At 45.6% G+C, this 18,783-nt stretch overlaps 1 long non-coding RNA gene across 1 annotated transcript; it reads left to right on the top strand.

Annotated features, from left to right (window-relative positions):
* Positions 1–3,793: 3,793 nt before the first annotated feature.
* LOC110341515 lies at positions 3,794–13,945 on the top strand. The gene is made up of 3 exons (XR_005870848.1): positions 3,794–4,071; positions 8,973–9,064; positions 13,892–13,945. It is a non-coding gene; the product is annotated as an uncharacterized LOC110341515 (long non-coding RNA).
* The last annotated feature ends 4,838 nt before the right edge of the window (positions 13,946–18,783 follow it).

Genomic DNA, 18,783 nt, shown 5'->3' with positions numbered 1-18,783 from the left:
ACAAGTTCTCGGGGTCCCAATAAAAACACAGGGCCAGGCACATCTGAGGGTTCAGTCACAGCCCAACTGCTCCCCCATGTGCCTTGCAGCTCAAGCTACAACGTGTGTCTCAATAGCAACCCCAAGTTTTGTTTAAGAAAGTAGTCTTAGGCCTGTGAGATGGCTGCGGAGCCTGTGAGCTTGATAGAAAACCGACTCCTGAAAGTTGTCCTATGACCCCCACATACCCCATAGCATAAAAAACAAACTTGGAGTGGAGCCCATGTTATGTCAGGATGTGGGGAGACATGGAGATGACAAGTTAGACTATAATATCAAGACAGGACTAAGTCTCATTGTTACCTTGGCTGGCATGGTCCTCTTGCCTCATCATCCAGAGTGACTGAACTAAGGATGTGTGACTTTGAGTCATCCTTCACTCACTTGACCTGCTGGCCTGACCACCATTGTTGAGGATCAAGGCTTCTGCCCAAACAGACCCCAGTCACTTCCTGACTTCAAAGGGCAGGAGGAGTTGGTTAGTGGGTAACAACCTATGCTCTTGCAGAGGAGCTGGGATCCGTTCCCAACACCCACATGATGGCTCACAATCATCTGTAATGCTAGTTCCAAGGCATCTTATAATCGCCTCCTCTGACCCCGGCTATGGTACATATACATACATGAAGAAAAAACACTCATACACATAAATAAAGATTTAAAGAGGAAAGAAAGGCACACATTTGAGTAAGGCTCAACAATGAAGTTTTGTAAGAAAATGTAGAGAAGTGGGTTTCAGAAATAGAATGTCCACAGCAACAGGGCAAGTATCCTTAGGTTTTGGGCTGATATCCAAGAAAAAAATGAGCAAAGGACAAGTTATGCTTTTGAGCTGGAATTCAAAGCAGGAAGCTGCCTTAGTGAAGATCTGTAATGGCTTTTGTGTCTTGAAGTGCATCACCTCACTGAGGAGATAGTCCTCATCTCCTTCACTGGTCTTCAGGTAAATCAGCTCTTCTCAGGGCATTTCCTGGTCAGGTGACAAGAGCAGTCAAGAGAGGGGACAAGGCAGGCGGATCTCTGTGAGTTCGAGACCAGCCTGGTCTACAAGAGCTAGTTCCAGGACAGTCTCCAAAGCCACAGAGAAACCCTGTCTTGAAAAACCAGAAAGAAAACAAAAAAAGAGGGGACAATAGTATATAGCATTGTAAAAGAGGGCAAATGGAAATGTTATGTCTATGTAAGATCAGGTTCATTTTTTAAGACTTTATTTTATGTGTATGAGTGTACCTCCCGCATACTTGGTGCCCACCAAGGTAATAAGAGGATATGAGATCTGGAACTTGGGTTACAGATGGTCCATGAGGGTGCTCAAAACTCAACCTTGTGAGCAATAAGTGCTCATAACCACTGAACCATCTCAGCCCCATTCTATCCCTTTTGACCAGTAAGGAGTACTCTCTTTAGTGGACCTCAGTGCAAACCCTGACAGTTCCACCTTGTTCTCCTACAGCATTATTTTATAATTTATTCTTATTTTGTATGCGCTGGTGTTTTATCTGCATGTTTGTGTGAGGGTGCCAGATCTTGCAGTTACGGACACTTTCAAGCTGCCATGTTGGTGCTGGGAACTGAACCCAGAACAACCAGTGCTCTTAACTGCTGACCTATCTCTCTGGCCCTCATATAGCATTTTAAATCTTTTTGTTCGTTTGTTCTAGTTTTTCAAGACAGAGTTTCTCTGTGTAGTTTTGGAGGCTATTCTGGAATTCACTCTGTAGAACAGGCTGGTCTCGAACTCATAGAGATCCAACTGCCTCTGCGTCCCTCCCAAGTGCTGAGATTAAAGGCATGTACCCCAAAACAATACAGAGAAAAAAAACAACCCCCCCAAAAGGCATGCACCATCTCTGCCTGGTTCTAAATCTTTTTTTTAAAAGATTTTATTTGTTTATTATATATAAAGTGTTCTGTCGGCATGTATCCCGGCAAGCTAGAAGGCACCAGATCTCATTACAGATGGTTATGAGCCATCATGTGGTTGCTGGGAATTGAACTCAGGACCTCTGGAAGACCAGCTAGCATTTTTTTTTCGAGACAGGGTTTCTCTGTATTGTTTTGGAGGCTGTTGGTCCAGCCTGGCCTCGAACTCACAGAGATCCGCCTGCCTCTGCCTCCCGAGTGCTGGGATTAAAGGCATGCGCCATCAATGCCAGGCCCAGCTAGTATTCTTAACCTCTGAGTTATCTCTCCAGCCCCTGCATTTTACATCTTAAGGAGGGCAACGCCCATCATCAGTGACCTCCAAGTCTTCTAACCCTATCTAACCACTTACCATTCCTCTTCTCAGGAGTTATGACCTTAAAATCATTCAGAAGACAGGCATCGAGTCAGTCTGGCTACTTCCTGCCAAAATGGAACATAGAAAGGTTAAGGGTCTCCACTCCTGCTAACTTTCAGGCATTGGAAGTTGCTCAAAGACTCACAGGTGGGGCTAGGTTACCAGGATACCAGTCGAGGACTGGAAGAGGACCCGTGCAGTGATGATGCAACTTGGATCTCCCTTTAACCCCTTGGCTCCTAGGTCCTTGATTTCTTTGTTATTTTTGAGGCAGGGTCTCATTATGTAACTCTGGTTGTCCTGAAACTTACTATATAGATCAGGCTGGCCTTGTACTCACAGAGATCAACAGCCTCTGTCTCTCCAGTGCTGGGGTTAAAGGTTGCTACACCACTCCTGGCTGGTCCTGGGTTTCTTCTAAGTTTTGAGTCCTGTGGGTTTTTGTTTAATCTTCTAGGCAAACTACAGATCAATGTGTAAAATTCTGAGAATAAAGGGAACGACTCTGAAATGCCAGTGGTTGTATGTGGTGTGGGATTCTGGGACAATGCAGCAAGCAGAGTCCTTGGCTATCAAATGTTACCTAGGTGGAGCCTTGCAGGAACCATGACTAATTACCAATGAGTTAAGGAGAGCTGGTTAGGCCTAGTGAGCTGCTTGGTAGGGAACGGTTCTGAACCAATGAGCAGGGCCTTTAGCCTCCAGTTAGAGGGCTGCCGGGAAGACTTAGTGACAGAGTCACTTGCTGTTTTGTTTGGTTTACTTATGCATTTATTTTGGTGACAAGGTCTAATAAAGCCCAGGCTGGGTCCAGATTGGATATGGAGCTGAGGATGACCTTGAACTTCTAATCTTCTAGATTGCTGGGGCTACATGTGTGAGCCCACCACACCTGGCTTATGTAGTGCTGGGGGTCAAACTCAGGACGTTATGGATGTTAAGTTAGCACTCTGCCAACTGAGCTACAGCTCCAGAATCACTTTGGTGTTTTCTAGGAGTGTCCTCGATACTGTGGGAAGGATATTCTTTAAATTTTTTTTTGGAGACAGGGTATCCATAAGCAGCCCTGGCTTTCCTGGAACTTGTTGTGTAGATCTGGCCTTGACCTTGAAGAGATAAGCTACCTCTGCCTCTTTTATACTGGCATGCACGTTTTAAGACAAAAACAAAGTGTAAACCAGAAGATGGTGGTGCACATCTTTAATCCAAGCACACAGGAGGCAGAGGCAGGGGCATCTCCGTGAGTCCAAGGCCAGCCCGGTCTATGGAGAGAATTCCAGGACAGACAGGGCTACACAAAGAAAACCCTGTCTTGAAAAACCAAAATCAAACAAACTTGTTCTATTTGAGTTTTAGTGAGACTTTGAAGTCACTGAGGGTACGCCTTTAGAGGAAGTTGTGGGATGCCAGCTCATGCCTGTCTTTGGTTCCTGGCCTCTGAGATGAGCAGTTGGCTCCCATGCAACCCAGTGCCCTGCTGCTTCCTTGCTATAGCGAAATCATTTCCTATTATAAAATGATTATTTAAAGTGATTTATTGCTTCGGGACACAAGACAAATGTGTGCGGCTGGAGGAGAGGCTGTGGATGGCTCAGATTTCCATCTGGGTGGGAGGACACAACACGAGCAGTCTCAAAATAACAAGCCAATCGGAGAAGGCGGCTCTACCAGGACCAGATGGGATTCAACCTTCTTCTCCTTTCTGTTCCTCTCAAGACGCTGTGGACAGTGACTGCTTTCTTCTCTAAACGGTACCAATCCTCAGGGAGATGGGGCAAGGCCTTTGGACTTAGGGATTCTCAAGATTTTATTACCAGTCACAGAACAGATCTGTGCTGAGCCTTTTGAGTCCTTTAGGATCACAATGATTCTTGAGGGAGTCAGTGTTTCTTGGCTAGGTTGTAAATAGCAACTTCAGGCAGGGCAGAGCTGACGGGGGGGGGAACGCCTTACTGGGAGGGTGCAGGGGTCACGCAACCCTTGGCGGCTGCAGTTGGTTATGTCAGGTGTTTGTCTCAGTGCTAAAAGCGGAAAATTTACATTGTACACGTTACTATAACCAGAATTTCAAAGGAAACTGTAGCACATGCCTGTAATCCCAACATTCAGGATACTGGGCTATATAGCAAGAATTCAGCAGGCACTCAGAGACTCTGAGTTTGAGCCCAGCCTGGTCTACAGAGTGAGTTCCAGAACAGGCTACAAAAGATATCCTGTCTCTAAAAACCAAAAAACAAATAAATAAAATCAAGAATTGAATTTCTTGGGGAAAAGTACTCATGGGTGGAGTCAATACATACACTTTGTATATAAAAGAGCGTTTGCATAAAGAATGTCTGTGTAGCCCAGGCTAGCTTCAAACTTAAGATTCCCTTGCCTCAGTTTCCCTGGAACTATAGCACCACCATGCCAGACTGTAGTTAATATTTTTGGAGTTCCCTCCAACCTTCCTAGTTCTTAATAATTTAATGTGAAGGCTGTTGTGTGGGAGCATGGTGTGGAATCAGGCAGCTCAAGGGAAAGGATGGAGATCACAGGACGGGAAGGCGTCCCACGGAGAAACAGCTGGAAGGAACGAAGACGTGCACAAGGAGTAGCTAGAGCCAGAGTGTAGTGAGGAGGCCTTCTATAGAGGAGGAAGAAGAGGTAGAAAGAGCCAAAGTGAGGTAGGGTCATCCACCATGGAGGTGGCCTGGAGCCCCGTTGGGCCCCTGGCAAAGAAGAAGCAGTCATAGGAGTCACGGTGCAGTTTCAAGATCTGAGCAGAGAGAGCACAGACACAAGATACCCAAGACACCGTGGCTGGCTACAAAGACATGAGTCTAATAAGACAAGCTCCATTGCTAGATGAACAGGAAGGAAGAGAGCTAGAGTGGAACCCAGGGCTGGGGAGACGGCTTAGGTGGTGGAATGCTCACCTAGACACAGGTCCTTGAGCCCCCACATCACTGTAAGTCCAGCTCTTGAGAAGCAGAGACAAGAGGACTAGGAAGGGGTCAAGATCGTCAGCTGCTGGGCTGGAGACAAACACTGGGCGGAGCTGGGTTTGATTTCCAGCACTGTTAGCCATCTGTAACTCCAGTTCCATGGGATCCACTCTGCAGACCAGGCTGGCCTCGAACTCACAGAGATTCGCCTGCCTCTGCCTCCCAAGTCTGGGATTAAAAACATGACTCTTCCAGAATCAGTTAAAACACTCATATAAAACAATAAATAATAAAATACATAACTTTTGAAATAATCATCAGCTACATGATGAGTTTGAGGCCAGTCTGGGCTACACGGGACTCTACCAAAAAAAAAAAAAAAAAAGGCAAATGTGATGACAGTGAATTGGTGGCTTGGAACAGGAAATGTTGGCATGTGCTATATCTTCATGAGCAGGGGTGAAAATAACTGTCCGGAGAGCCTTGGCTCAGTAGCACTCCAATAACAATAAGCACGTCATGCCTAGATCTTTGGTCTCTAAATACCACTGAGCACTAAAAAACAAACAAAACTCCCCAAATCTGGTCATATTGGCGCATGCCTTTAATCTCAGCACTCGGGAGGTAGAGGCAGGCAGATCTCTGGGAGTTCCAGGCCAGCCTGGTCTACAGAGTGAGTTCCAGGACAGTCAGGATTACACAGAGAGACTCTGCCTCAATAAATAAATAAATAGATAAATAAACAAACAAATAAATAAATCTGAGAGAAAAATAAAGGCAGCAGTTTCTTGGACAAATGGGTTATTTCAGGCTGGAGGCAAAGTACAAACTGTGCCAGGAACAAGTTACGCAAGAAAGCCAAGTCTTTCTCAGTGAACGATAAGATCTTCTCAAAGGGACATAAAAGCCAACTGGCAGAATCTAGGACAATCTAAGCCTTAACATGACAGGACTTGGGGCTGGGAACTGGAGTTACAGGTGTTGGTGAGCCACCGTGTGGGTGCTGGAAATCGAACCCTGGTCCTCTGGAAGAGCAGCCAGTGCTCTTAACTGCTGAGCCATCTCTCCAGCCCAAGCTGACTGACTTTTTGTTTGTTTTTTCTTTTCTTTCTTTCTTTCTTTCTTTCTTTTTTTTTTTTTTTGGTTTTTCAGAGACAGGGTTTCTCTGTATTGTTTTGGAGCCTATCCTGGAACTCGATATGTATACCAGGCTGGTCTTGAACTCACAGAGATCCACCTGCCTCTGCCTCCCTCTCAAGTGCTGGGATTAAAGGCATATGCCACCTACCTCCGGCGCTGACTGACTTTTTAAAATATATTAATTTAAGTCTTTATCTTATGTGTATACATGTATGTCTCCTCGTCTGTGAGTGAAAAAAGAGACAGAAAGGAAAGGGACATGACTGCTCCTAGGTCTGGCAGAGAAGGTTTATTACGAGATGTGGGAGAGCAGAGCCGAAGGCAGGGACAAGGCTCAGAAAGTCCAGCTTGAGCACCACCCTGAGCTGAGCCAGGTGGGGAGAGGGGGAGGGGAAGGGGCAGAGGAACGAGGGAGCGGAACTCGGCTCAGCAGCTAGGAGGCCAAAGGTACAAAAAAGGGCAGGTGGTTAAAAAGTCTGGATTAAATGGGGAAGAGAGGCCCAGCCCCTGCCCCAGCAGGAGCACTCAGGGTAGGGAGTGGGGTATGCTGGCCACACCCTGTAACAGGAGGGCCTGAGGGATTCTGGGAGAACCTGGGGCCAGGGCTGCTTTGATATGTTAAATAGGCACCTAGGCAAGCAGTCTGTCGCTAGGTTGAAACTTAACAGTCTACACGTACATCAATCACGCGCTTTCAGATGCCCACAGAGGTCAGAAGAGGTCGTCTGATCTCCTGTGTGGATCTTGGAAACTCAAGCCAGGTTCTCTACAGGAGCACCCAGCGTGTACTGGTGAGCCATATCTCCAGTCCCTGGCTACACATTCCAACCCATGTGATCTAGAGTTCCAGCTCCAGCTAAAGGCCTGTGTCAAGTCACCGTCCCCTGTCATTTCTTCTCAGTGAGCTTTTATGTGGTGGCCACTTGGGCTCTGTGGTCCATGGCTCCTCTCTCTCCTGTTTGACCCTCCAACGCCTTTATCTTTCCTTTTCCCTTGAACAAGGACGACCTTTGTCCTTGCTCCATGAATCTGTCACCCGCTGACCTGCCCTTGGGTAAAGTTTCGAAAGCCGTTTCTCGGGAGAGTTTTCCTTTCTGATCCTCTTGAAGACTGACTTCCCAGTAGCCCCAGTGCTACCTGGAGAGTCTGATGACCAAAATGTTGGACACCTCCTCCTTTTGTACCAGGACCCTAGAACTTAGTAGACTTCCAGACTTAGCACCATGATGGAGCTTCCATTATGGTCATAAAACTCAGCACATAGACAGCATCACCTGCCAAAACAAAACAGAGACCTAAGCCATCAAAGCCGTAGCTTTGGCAAAGTCTCTAAGTGTACTAACCTTGCTTTCGGCTTCTGTCATTTCACTTCTGGCTGACTGCTCTTGTTAACTGAAGTGTGTCAAATCAGAAGTTTTTTGGTGTGTGCTTTAAAGCTCACCCCGAGAAAGGCTCACTGGGATCCCGCACACCCATATAGTCCCTGGCTGGCTAATAAAGATTTTCTATTGGCTGAAACCCTTGTCCATGCAGTCTTCTCTGGTTTTTGGTCTGCTTTCTTTTGGAAAGGATCTTTCTTCACCTCCCCAAAGCTATGGGCCAGCAATCCTCCAGCGACCTACAGACTTTGTTCGGTAGCATGGCCTGGTTGGAGTACTCTGGACAATGGCTGGGCAGCGAGTTTCACATTCAGACGGAGTTTACACTAATGCAATGGAATGTGACCACAGGCTTCCCACAGTCAAGCCTTACTCTTTCTCTACTCCAGCCCTGCTCCCTGTGTCTCCTGCCCGCCTTTCAGATCCTTCTGCCCTAAAACCCTCTCTTCCACGCTCTTGTGTAAGAACTATTAAATATGAGTCTTCTCTATCGAATACTATAAAACTTGTGTTTGGAACAAGGGATTCAAAATTTTTTTTATCTTCCCCACCTTGAAAGACTTTCGTGTAAATATTTTAATACCCAGTAAAACCTTTGTTTACACAGAGACCCACTGCTAGGTTCCAGGAACCTGAAGGCAGGAGCAATGGCCCTTTCCTTTTGTTTCATTTCCTATATACAGTGTTTTGTCTGCACGTCTGCCTGCAGGCCAGAAGAGGGCACCAAATCTCACTACAGATGGTTGTGAGCCACCATGTGGCTGCTGGGAATTGAACTCAGGTTCTCTGGAAAAACAGCCAGTGATCTCAGCCTCTGAGCCATCTCTCCAGTTCCCCTATAACCAGTTCTTTTAAGACTAAGACTAGCCAGTCAAATAAGACTGTCCTGTCAGACCCCAGCCAGTGGGGGACAAGACAGTCATCATCTGAGTTAGAAGAAAAACCAAGCACACTTCCTGTCTCTCCAGTTTGTGCCCTCGAATCTGAGCACGTGCTCCTGGCAAGACTGTTGCTCCCTCAGACACTTCAGCTGGTGTGGTGCTCTCTTACTTTGTGACCCTGCACTTGTTTCTAAAAATTTAGGGGCCTTGGCTGGGATCCTAGCTCAGGGGAGGGAGTGCCTCAACCCCTGGCAGGGGAAATTCATCTTACCAGCTGTTTGTTTCCTTTGATGGCCCTGGGACGCTGGCCTCTGGCATTTTCCAGGCAAGACTGCAGTGTTTGGAAGTCTCTAAATGGAGGGAGGCTGATCCAAGGAGACTGCGGTGGTGACCAGGCATACTCTGCACAAACCGAAGGTAAGAGACGCTGTGGTTATCAAGCCACACTGGGGACTTGAGATGTGCCCTGACAAGTGCAAGAAGCCTCCATAAAAGGAGTTGAGCAGAAGATAAATAAGAATGGGGGAATAACCTAGTAAAAACAGCTCTAAACACAAGCGAACAAAACAGACAACAGCAACAAAATACCATTAAAAGCCGGGGGCGGGGTGGGGATGTGGCGCATGCCTTTAATCCCAGAACTCCAGGAGGCAGAGGCAGGCAGATCTCTGTGAGTTCCAGGCTAGTCTGGTCTACAAAGTGAGTTCCAGGACAGGCTCCAAAGCTAATAGAGAAACCCTGTCTCCAAAAACAAAATAAAACAAACAAGCAAACAAAAAAGCCACCGTTAAAGTCTGGTATTACCTGCTATCATACAGGCACACCTGGCCCCACCCCTTGGGGACCTGGTAGAGTGCATGATCCCGCCAGGCATGGCAAGTGCAACTCTGTAACTGTGTACACAGGTGCAAAAGGTCCCTTTAAGAGACAAGCTCCGCCTACTCCCTCCTTTCCCACTGCCCTCTGAAGAAGCCAGCAGGTCTCTGTCTCTCCCCTCTCTCCCTCTCCTTACTCTCTTCCTTTCCCCCAATAAAACTTCACACAAAAGGTTTGTCTGCATGGTGTGTTTGCCCCTCACCAGCTGTGGTTTGGACTCACTCCCCAAGGTCCAATCTTATGCCATATTATAACATTGCCTCATTAGTAAATATAAAGGAGGCTACCCCTCAGGGCTTAGTGGCACCAGGGAGTTCATGAGTGTTACCATTTTAGCTTATGCCACATGGTTATATTAACCAAGATCATGGTGAAGTCACATTTACCATCATTATTTCATTAGCCAAGATGGGGCCAAGTCCTAAGGTTGCCTCCATCTTAATGAGGTCATCAGCCAAGACAGGGTGAAGCACATGGCCACTTTCTGTCCATAAGTTCAGCTTCATAGTAAAGTGAACCTGTCCTCCATCCCGATACAAGTCCCTGTGGGGTCTACAAAACACAGATCAAACACGAACAATTTCACCCATTTCTATAAAAAAGACACCGTAGTTAGGTTAGTATTGATACAGGAGATGGAACCGATGGCCTAGGACCAAATAGCAAAGACACAGGCAGGAATTCATGGTTGCGACCCAAGGAAGTTGAGTCCATATGTTTGAATACCGAGAGTCCTTGTTTTAACCTCTCCTCAGTCCCTAGGCATAGGATCCTGCAGAAGGAAATTGGTGACGGAAGCCCAGGAATGGAGAGTGTGCCTGGTGCCCACAGTGGGGCTCTTGCTTGGGAGCGCATGGAGAAGTTAAGAATATGACCTCAGCACTGTTTTATCACACCTGAGCATGGACAACAGGCTGGGGTCAGATGGATCTGGACTTCCACGCTGGCTGGGATTTAAGACTTTTGAATGCCGATTTTTTTTTCAATTTTTTATTTTATTTTATGTGCATTACTGTTTTGCCTGCCTGTATGTCAGTGTGAGGGTGTTAGATCCTGGAGTTACAGAGAGTTGTGAGCTGCCCTGTGGGGGCTGGGAATTGAACCCAGATCCTTTGGAAGAACAGCAAGGGTTCTTAATGGCTGAGCCATCTCCCCTGCCCTGAATACCAATTTTTTAAAAATAGTTAATACTAAGCTGGGTGTTGGTGGCACATACCTTTAAATCAGCACTGGGGAGGCAGAGGCAGGTGAATCTCTGTGAATTCAAAACCAGCTTGGTCTACAAGAGCTAGTTCCAGGACAGCCTCCAAAGCCACAGAGAAACCCTGCCTCGAAAAAACAAATAGTCAATACTAGTTTCAACCCTCAGAAGCCGTGTGTGTACTTTCACCTGGTTAGAAAACAGTCAAATATCATCTAGATAGCATCATCTAAGGCTAGGTGAGACTTAACTACACTGAGAGACTGCCTTTGACCCTTCTACCAGGTCAGGTCCAAAGTCCCAGGTCCTCTGAGGAAAGTGGGTTAAAGGGGAAAGAAAGGAGAATCCCGTGCCAGAGAAGGAGATAGAAACTTAGAGAATCCTGTGCCAGAGGAAAAGATAGAAACTTAGTGGGCCTCTTGATGCCAGAAGGAAATCCAGTTTAACACAACTTCCTTAGCTGGTGCTGGTTCCAACTTCTAGAGTCTGACCTGGGTAGTTTATTTTAGATATATTTAAGTACAGTCCAATTTGGGGCGGGGGGTGGGGTGGGGTGGGAAAGGGATGTTTTCTGGAACAATTAACAATTATCCCAATACCATGTGCACAATAAAGCTTAAGGTGTGACTACATCAAACTTCTTTGCAAAGGACACGTAAACTCTATCACCTTGATAGTTTCTATAGCTTAAGGGCCTAAGATCGGGGGTGATCTTAGGTGCTGTGTGTATCGTAGGGTCCCCAGGCTATGAAGCACATGTGACAGCTCCCCCTAAGGGTGGGTTCTATTGACTGAGAAACAAAGTTCAAGATAAAGGTCTAGGATGATGAGTATGGGATAAACTCGATGGTCTGGGGGATTTGGGTGTGGCCTGTTCTACAGGTAGCACAGATCACCAGACTATTTTTTTGTTGTTGTTGTTTTTTTGAGGCAGGGTTTCTCTGTGGCTTTGGAGGCTGTCCTGGAACTCACTCTGTAGACCAGGCTGGCCTCGAACTCACAGAGATCCGCCTGCCTCTGCCTCCCGAGTGCTGGGCAGATCACCAGACTATTAACTACATCTATTCCTAACTTTGGGTGGAAAACGAGGCATGCATCTCCCCGAAGAGACAGGCCTGTGTGCTTAACATTCCTGGTTTCCCTGGTGTTATCCGTGACACATGGACCTTGTGCCCTCTACACCCTGCCAGATGCCAGAGATGCCCAGAGTGTCTGGGGAACTCTGACCTTCGCCCGGTCTTTGGCCTAGTTTCTAAATGACGTCAGAATGGTAACTCAGCAAAGGAAGGCCTGTTAGGAGAAAACAGTGAGTTTGAAGAATCCAGGTTTACAACCTCTAGCTGAGGTCAGTTGGGAAGCCCTTTTAAAACTGACACAAGAGTTAATGATTGAGAAGTCTTCAGCAGAGCTAAGCTTCCTGATAGCTATCCCACTAAAGGGACTTCAGCCAGCCTGACCATACTCACCTTTAATCCCAGGTCTTGGCAGGGGAATCTTAGAGTTTGAGGCTAGCCAATTTTCTTTTTCAATTTTTTATTCTATTTTATGTGCATTGCTTAAAAGCAAGGAGAGGTTTGTACAAAATATTAAATATGAGCCTTTCCCAACCAAGTACAAAACTCATGTTTAGAACAAGGAATTCAGATCTTTTTATAGTCCCCCTCAAAGACTTTTATGAAAATGTCAGTAAATCCTCACCACCTCAACCTTAGCTTACGCAAAGACTCTCTGCTATACTCCAGGGATTTGATGGCCTGAGCGTACGCCTTTAATGCTAGCAGAGGCAGGCAGATCTCCTGTGAGTTTGAGGCCAGCCTGGTCTACAGAGTGAGTTCCAGGACAGCCAGGGATACACAGTGAAACCCTGCCTTGAGAAACCAAAACAAACAAAAACCAAGACAAAAAAAACAGCTAATAGGTTAACTATTTTTTTACTCTTTTTTTATAGGCAGGGTCTTTTTATATAGCCCTGGCTAGCCTGGAACTCACTATGTAGACCAGGCTAGCCTCAAATTCTAAGATTCCCCTGCCAAGACCTGGGATTAAAGGTGAGTATGGTCAGGCTGGCTGAAGTCCCTTTAGTGGGATAGCTAACAGGAAGCTTAGCTCTGCTGAAGACTTCTCAATCATTAACTCTTGTGTCAGTTTTAAAAGGGCTTCCCAACTGACCTCAGCTAGAGGTTGTAAACCTGGATTCGATAATGTTTTGCTTCTCTCTATCTGCTACAGGCACTCATTAAAACAAACAGCATGGCTATGTGGTTGAACATTTTGGGACCTTGAAAAGCACAATGGAGAAAAACACAGGCTTTTTGAGAGGTAGAAGAGAAGACTTGGATATGCCAATCAAGATACATTTAAAAGTTTCCTGGGCTGGAGGGATAGCTCAGCCATTAAAGGCTAGGCTCACAACCAAAAATATAAAAGTTTCCTTACAGCCATTCGTTGGTGGCACATGCCTTTAATCCCAGAACTCGGGAAGCAGAGGCAGGCGGATCTCTGTGAGTTCGAGGCCAGCCTGGTCTACAAAGCAAGTTCCAGGACAGACTCCAAAACAATACAGAGAAACCCTGTCTTGAAAAACCAAAAAAAAAAACAAAACAAAAACAAAAACAAAACAAAAAAACAAAACCAAAAACAAAAAACCAAAAGTTTCCTTACATTCTCTCTAAATATAACACAGTAGTTAAAAGCACTAGACTGGTGTACTAACCTGGGTGTTCAATAACCATGCTTAGAGGACTCTCTTAATGTAGACAGAGGAATTAAAAGGGAAAATATTGCCCTTTGTCTTCTAAGGTCAACCAGGTCCAAGAGAGCTGTGAGCATCTCCCAGAATGTTCTATAGCCCTGGTGAGTCACCTGTCCTTTTGTTCAGGAAGGTAATGGACACCCCACTGTGTGGGCTCTGACCGGTGGCAATTCTACAAACACAGGGAATTTCCCCCTATGATTCCAGGTTAAGCCACAGGCAGGGAGGACCTTTGATTTATCCTGGCATAGATGGAACCAGTAAAGGAAGGCTGGAGATGCTACTGTCAATCCCAAATGACACCTGAGGACCAGACCCTTAATTGGCCTCGAGAATGGAAACCAAAACTACTCTCCTCCGGGCTCTAGCCTGAGAAATGTAGTTCTCACTCCTCATCAACTTCTCTTTGCAACAGATGGAGACCACTGCAGAAAACCACAACCAATCAAAATGCCCTTCAGAAAATGTCATTTAAAATGGGTTAGGGTTTTTCATGACAGACACAACTGCTCCTGGCACACCAATTACGTCTGAGAGGAAGATGGGCATCAAAGAAACTGGCTATGGAGTTTGCCTTTGACATGGCAAGACTAGCCTTTTGGGCAAGAAACTGCTCTTGCCTGGACTGTTTGTCTGTTGCTGTGTAAACTGGACATGCGGGACCCACAGGAAAGTGACTGCTGAACTTTGACAGTGCTACAGGATTCCTGCTTCATGGAAGAGTCTGTCAGACTTTCCGCAGGACACAGAAAAATGACTGCCAGACTGCCAATGCAGGCGGACAGTTTAAAATTTCCTGCTTTGCTGAGAATTCTGCCAGACACACTGTGACTTATGGGCTGAAGATGGATGTCCCAGAGTTACAGAGGAACTTCAGGTGACTGTACAGGTAGCAAGATGTCTCTGTCAATTCTAGTGTTTATATATTATCCTTCTGTGGTCTTTGATGGATTTGAAGATAGATAGTTATAATTATAGTTTTCCTTAGTTATAATAAAAGATAAGCTACATATAGGACTTTAGACTCACACAGATAGGATAAATGATAAAGTACTTTCTTTAAATCTTACTAAATGTTAATGGACTAAATATTGTAACTATAGTTCTTACTTGATAACTGTTCTATTATATATAATTTGACTATGTTAAAGTTAAAACCTTTCTTTTTATTTAGAAAGAAAAGAGGAGATGATGGGGGAAGTCCTTCTGTGTATATGTTTGTCTTATTGGTTGATAAATAAAACACTTTTGGCCAATAGGGAAGCAAGATAGGTGGGAGTAGGAGTCCAGGAGGATTCTGGGAAACAGAGGCACTGTCAGTCACAATGTAGGATGCAGGAGAAAAGGTCCGGCCCCTTTTCTCCTGTAAGAGAAGACCACATGGAAATACTCAGATTAGCAGTTACAAGTTAATAATTAAATCAGAACTAGCCAAATAAGAAACCAAGCAAATGGCCAACAGCTTCATGATTAATATAGCATCTCGTGTGTTATTTGAGGGCTGAGACAGCTCAGGACCCAGGCGGCTGGCAGGAAGACCATGCATTACACCTAATAAGCCTCTCTGCTGATGCAGACCGAATCAAATCAAACCGAATTAGAAAAAGCCCACGTCTAACGGATACAATGCTCCCAGGTGACCTTCCAGCCCCCCAGAGAGGAGACGGGAAAGAGAAACCGGAAAAACACATTTCTATTTTCTGGGGGGCAGTTTAAACATCCTATGGGAGTGATCTTGAGCATCTCTGGGGAGGGGTCATCATTTGGCATGTTTTCTGAGATGCAGCGGGGTTTGGAGGGAGATAAGGGAGGGGGCTTGAGTGGAATTTCCACCATGACATCCCAGACTCTTTACGTGTGGATGCCAGGGGCTGGGGTGAAGCTTCCACCATAACACTACACCCATAAAGGGTCACCAACATGTCTGCCCAAACATAGCTGAACAAGGACGAGAAGAGACACGCCACCGTGGATGGGAGTCGGGGAACAGGTGGCAGCCCCATGAGGGCTCTGCCCTATACAAAGAACAACAGGCCGCCTGGGAGTGCTGAGTACGAGCTTCCGTCCCTGGCCCATGCTGTGTTTTAGTGGGTGTTGAAGATTCGAACTCAGGTCCTCATGCTTGTGAAGCAGTTCTCTTCCCATAAATCCTTGTGCCCAGACTTAACTGCTTCAGTTTTAATGAAAATGTAGCCCAGGGGATGATTCATCATGGGCAGACAAATGGGAGACTTTTTTTTTCTACAAAGCTGGGACCCAGAAAAGTGGTGTCTCACAACTTTAAACTCAGCACTCAGGAGGCAGAGGCAGGTAGATCTCTGAGTTTGAGGCAAGCCTGGTCTACAGAATGAGTTCTAGTACAGTCAGGGCTACAGAGAAACCCTGTCTTGAAAAACCAAAAAATAGCAACAACAAAACAACAAAATAACTGCATGGAGGCTTGCTTTAGAGCCAACATGCAGTGAGAAAAAAAATTCCTGGAAAACCATGAAATATATATATATATGTGTGTATATATATATATTATATGAACTATATTATATATATTCCATAATCTCCTTGGTCAACAAGCCAAATGTGGTGTTTTGAAAAGAATAGTGAAATTCATCAACTCTGGCAAAAAAAGGCACAAATATTTAATTCTAGAAATAAAAAGACACATAGCCACAAGTATAATTGGCACCAAAGCACTAATAAAATATGGACAGCTTTTGCCAATTAATTCTGGGGCTTTAGATAATAGACTAAGTACTAGAAAAATATTGCTTGCTGAAATAATGTAAGAAATAATAAAGCATCTGAACTCAAAGGTCAGATGTAAGACCGATGAGGGAACTTAACCTAAGAGAGTGCAGGCGTTTATTTTGGAAAAAACGAAACAAAGCATGCAGAGCCTACAGTCCTCTTACAAGCTGGATAGTCAGGGCAGAAGTGGGAGGTGGGGAGAGAGCTGGAAAAACATCCCTTCCCTCTTTTGGCCTGAGATTGGCCATTACTAGTGATAATAAGTTTCTGTACTCTGATATTAAGTCTCTCCGTCATTGCAACAAACCAGATCAGGCCGAAGAAAAGTCCAGGTTTAATCTCAGCAAAGCATTCCCCGGTGGTCCCAGGGGAAGAGGAGAAACCACCAGGGAGAACCACGTGCAAATCATGTCTTAAATAGCCAGCAGGCTTTGTCTTGAGCATCTCAGGGGGAGGAGCTGACCCTTGGTGGGCGGTCTCAGGGGCGGGGTCTGGAATGGGAGGAGTGAGGCTCCCCCCCCACTCCCCTCCTCCCCCCGCAGAGCTTCCACCTAAACAACTGGGAGTAAACAGAGACTAGAGAGAAAAAGAATGTCAGGTGACAAGAATCTCTTGTGGCCAGCCATTATTAAGAGTTTGCAGGGAGGGTGGTGTTGCAGGAATCTAGGCTTTAGTTATAGAATGCTAATTACTCTGGTTTCTGGAATTGTCACCACTTAGCCAAAATGGAAGAACTTTTCAAAAATGTCCTGTTCCTGGCTAATGTGAATAGTCCTAGTTCCGCTAAAGAAACAGAAACAATAGAAGACAAACTTTGCCTGAAGAAAACCCCAGCCTTTCGACTGTGAAAGTCATCTTCCGACTGCTCCACCCAGAGAAGCACACTTTGTGAGCCCTGAAGGGAAGGAGCCCCAGCTGCTGGAACCCATTCCAAACGAATTCATGGCGTAATGTGCAAACAAGATAAAATAAAATAAAGGGCCCGACGGTGGTGGCGCACGCCTTTAATCCCAGCACTCGGGAGGCAGAGGCAGGCGGATCTCTGTGAGTTCAAGGCCAGCCTGGACTACAGAGTGAGTTCCAGGACAAGTTCCAAAGCTGCACAGAGAAACTCTGTCTCCAAAAACAAAAACAAACGAACAAACAAAGAAACTGGATTGTAAAGGTTTTTCTTATGTTAAAGCATGGTGTCTCCTCCCTGAAAGACAATGTCAAGAAGCAAATTTAAAAAGAAAAAGAACAAGGAAACCCCCAGGCTGCAGGGTGTCCCTGTTGAAGCATTCAAAGAATAATGTATTCCAGATTTACCTATATGACATAAGAGCATTGAAGAAGAGCCTTCCTACATGTGCTCCCTAAGTTCCAGCAACATGAGCTGGGCACCATGGTGCACACGTGTAATCCCAGCACTTGGGAGGCTGGAGGAGAAGGATCAGGGGTTCAAAGTTATCCTCAGCTACAATGTGAATCTGAGGCCAACCCAGGGCATGTGAGACCCATATCAAAAGCTCAATCAATCAAACAAAACTAACAAACCAACATTCAAATTATGAAAATTTAAAATGTTTTGTAAGAGCATCAACCTAAGACCAGAGGGAGGATGATTGAGCTAAAGTCCATCTGGGTTTGGTGTCCTGTGCTTATAACCCCAGTATCCAGGAGACTGGAGCAAGATGACTGTGAATTGGAGGACAGTCTAGGATGGCCAGTGAATTTCAGGCTAACCTGGGCTACATAATCAAGACTTTCAAAAACGAACCAGAAAGAAAAGTATAGGTTTATCTAACTCAAGAGCATCGATGTAAAAATCACAATTTTTTTGAGACAGTACCTCAGCCTTTGTTCCCTGGGCTTGCTTGAAACATAGTTCAGCCCGCCTAGTTACATGGTAATGCTCTTGAGTATGGAGATTATAGGCATAAACCACAGTGCATGGCTCAAAGTCACAAAACATTAAGATAGACTATAGCACTGGACAGCAAAATAAATTTACTTTGATGATATATTTAGTGGCATTATTACTTGGTAATATCATAATCGGAAATGAACAAGTGCTTTAGCAATAAACATGCAAATAATACATTACTGTCTAGAGCTCTTGGACTGGTGTCTTAGTTACTATTCTTTCTTTCTTTCTTTTTTTGGTTTTTTGAGACAGGGTTCCTCTGTGGCTTTGGAGGCTGTCCTGGAACTAGCTCTTGTAGGCCAGGCTGGCCTCGAACTCACAGAGATCCGCCTGCCTCTGGCTCCCGAGTGCTGGGATTAAAGGCGTGCGCCACCAACGCCCAGCTAGTTACTATTCTTCTGCTGTGAGGAGACACTATGACCCAGGCAACTTACAGTAAAAAGCATTTAATTAGGGGCTTGTTAACAGTTTGAGAAGGTTAGCTCATGATCAGCATGGTGAGGAGCATAGCAGCAGGCAGGCATAGTGCTGAAGAAGTGGCCGAGAGCTCACATCTGACCCAAAAGCTGTAAGCAGAGAGAGACAGAGAGAGAGGTGGACCTTGCATGAGCTTTTGAAACCTCAAAGCCCACTCCCAGTGACACACCTCCTCCAAC

The sequence above is a fragment of the Mesocricetus auratus genome, unplaced genomic scaffold (genome assembly GCF_017639785.1).
Source record: "Mesocricetus auratus isolate SY011 unplaced genomic scaffold, BCM_Maur_2.0 Super-Scaffold_100024, whole genome shotgun sequence".
Lineage (NCBI taxonomy): Eukaryota > Metazoa > Chordata > Mammalia > Rodentia > Cricetidae > Mesocricetus > Mesocricetus auratus.
Note: the sequence above shows the minus strand (reverse complement) of the source record. Positions and strands in the feature narration are given on the sequence as shown.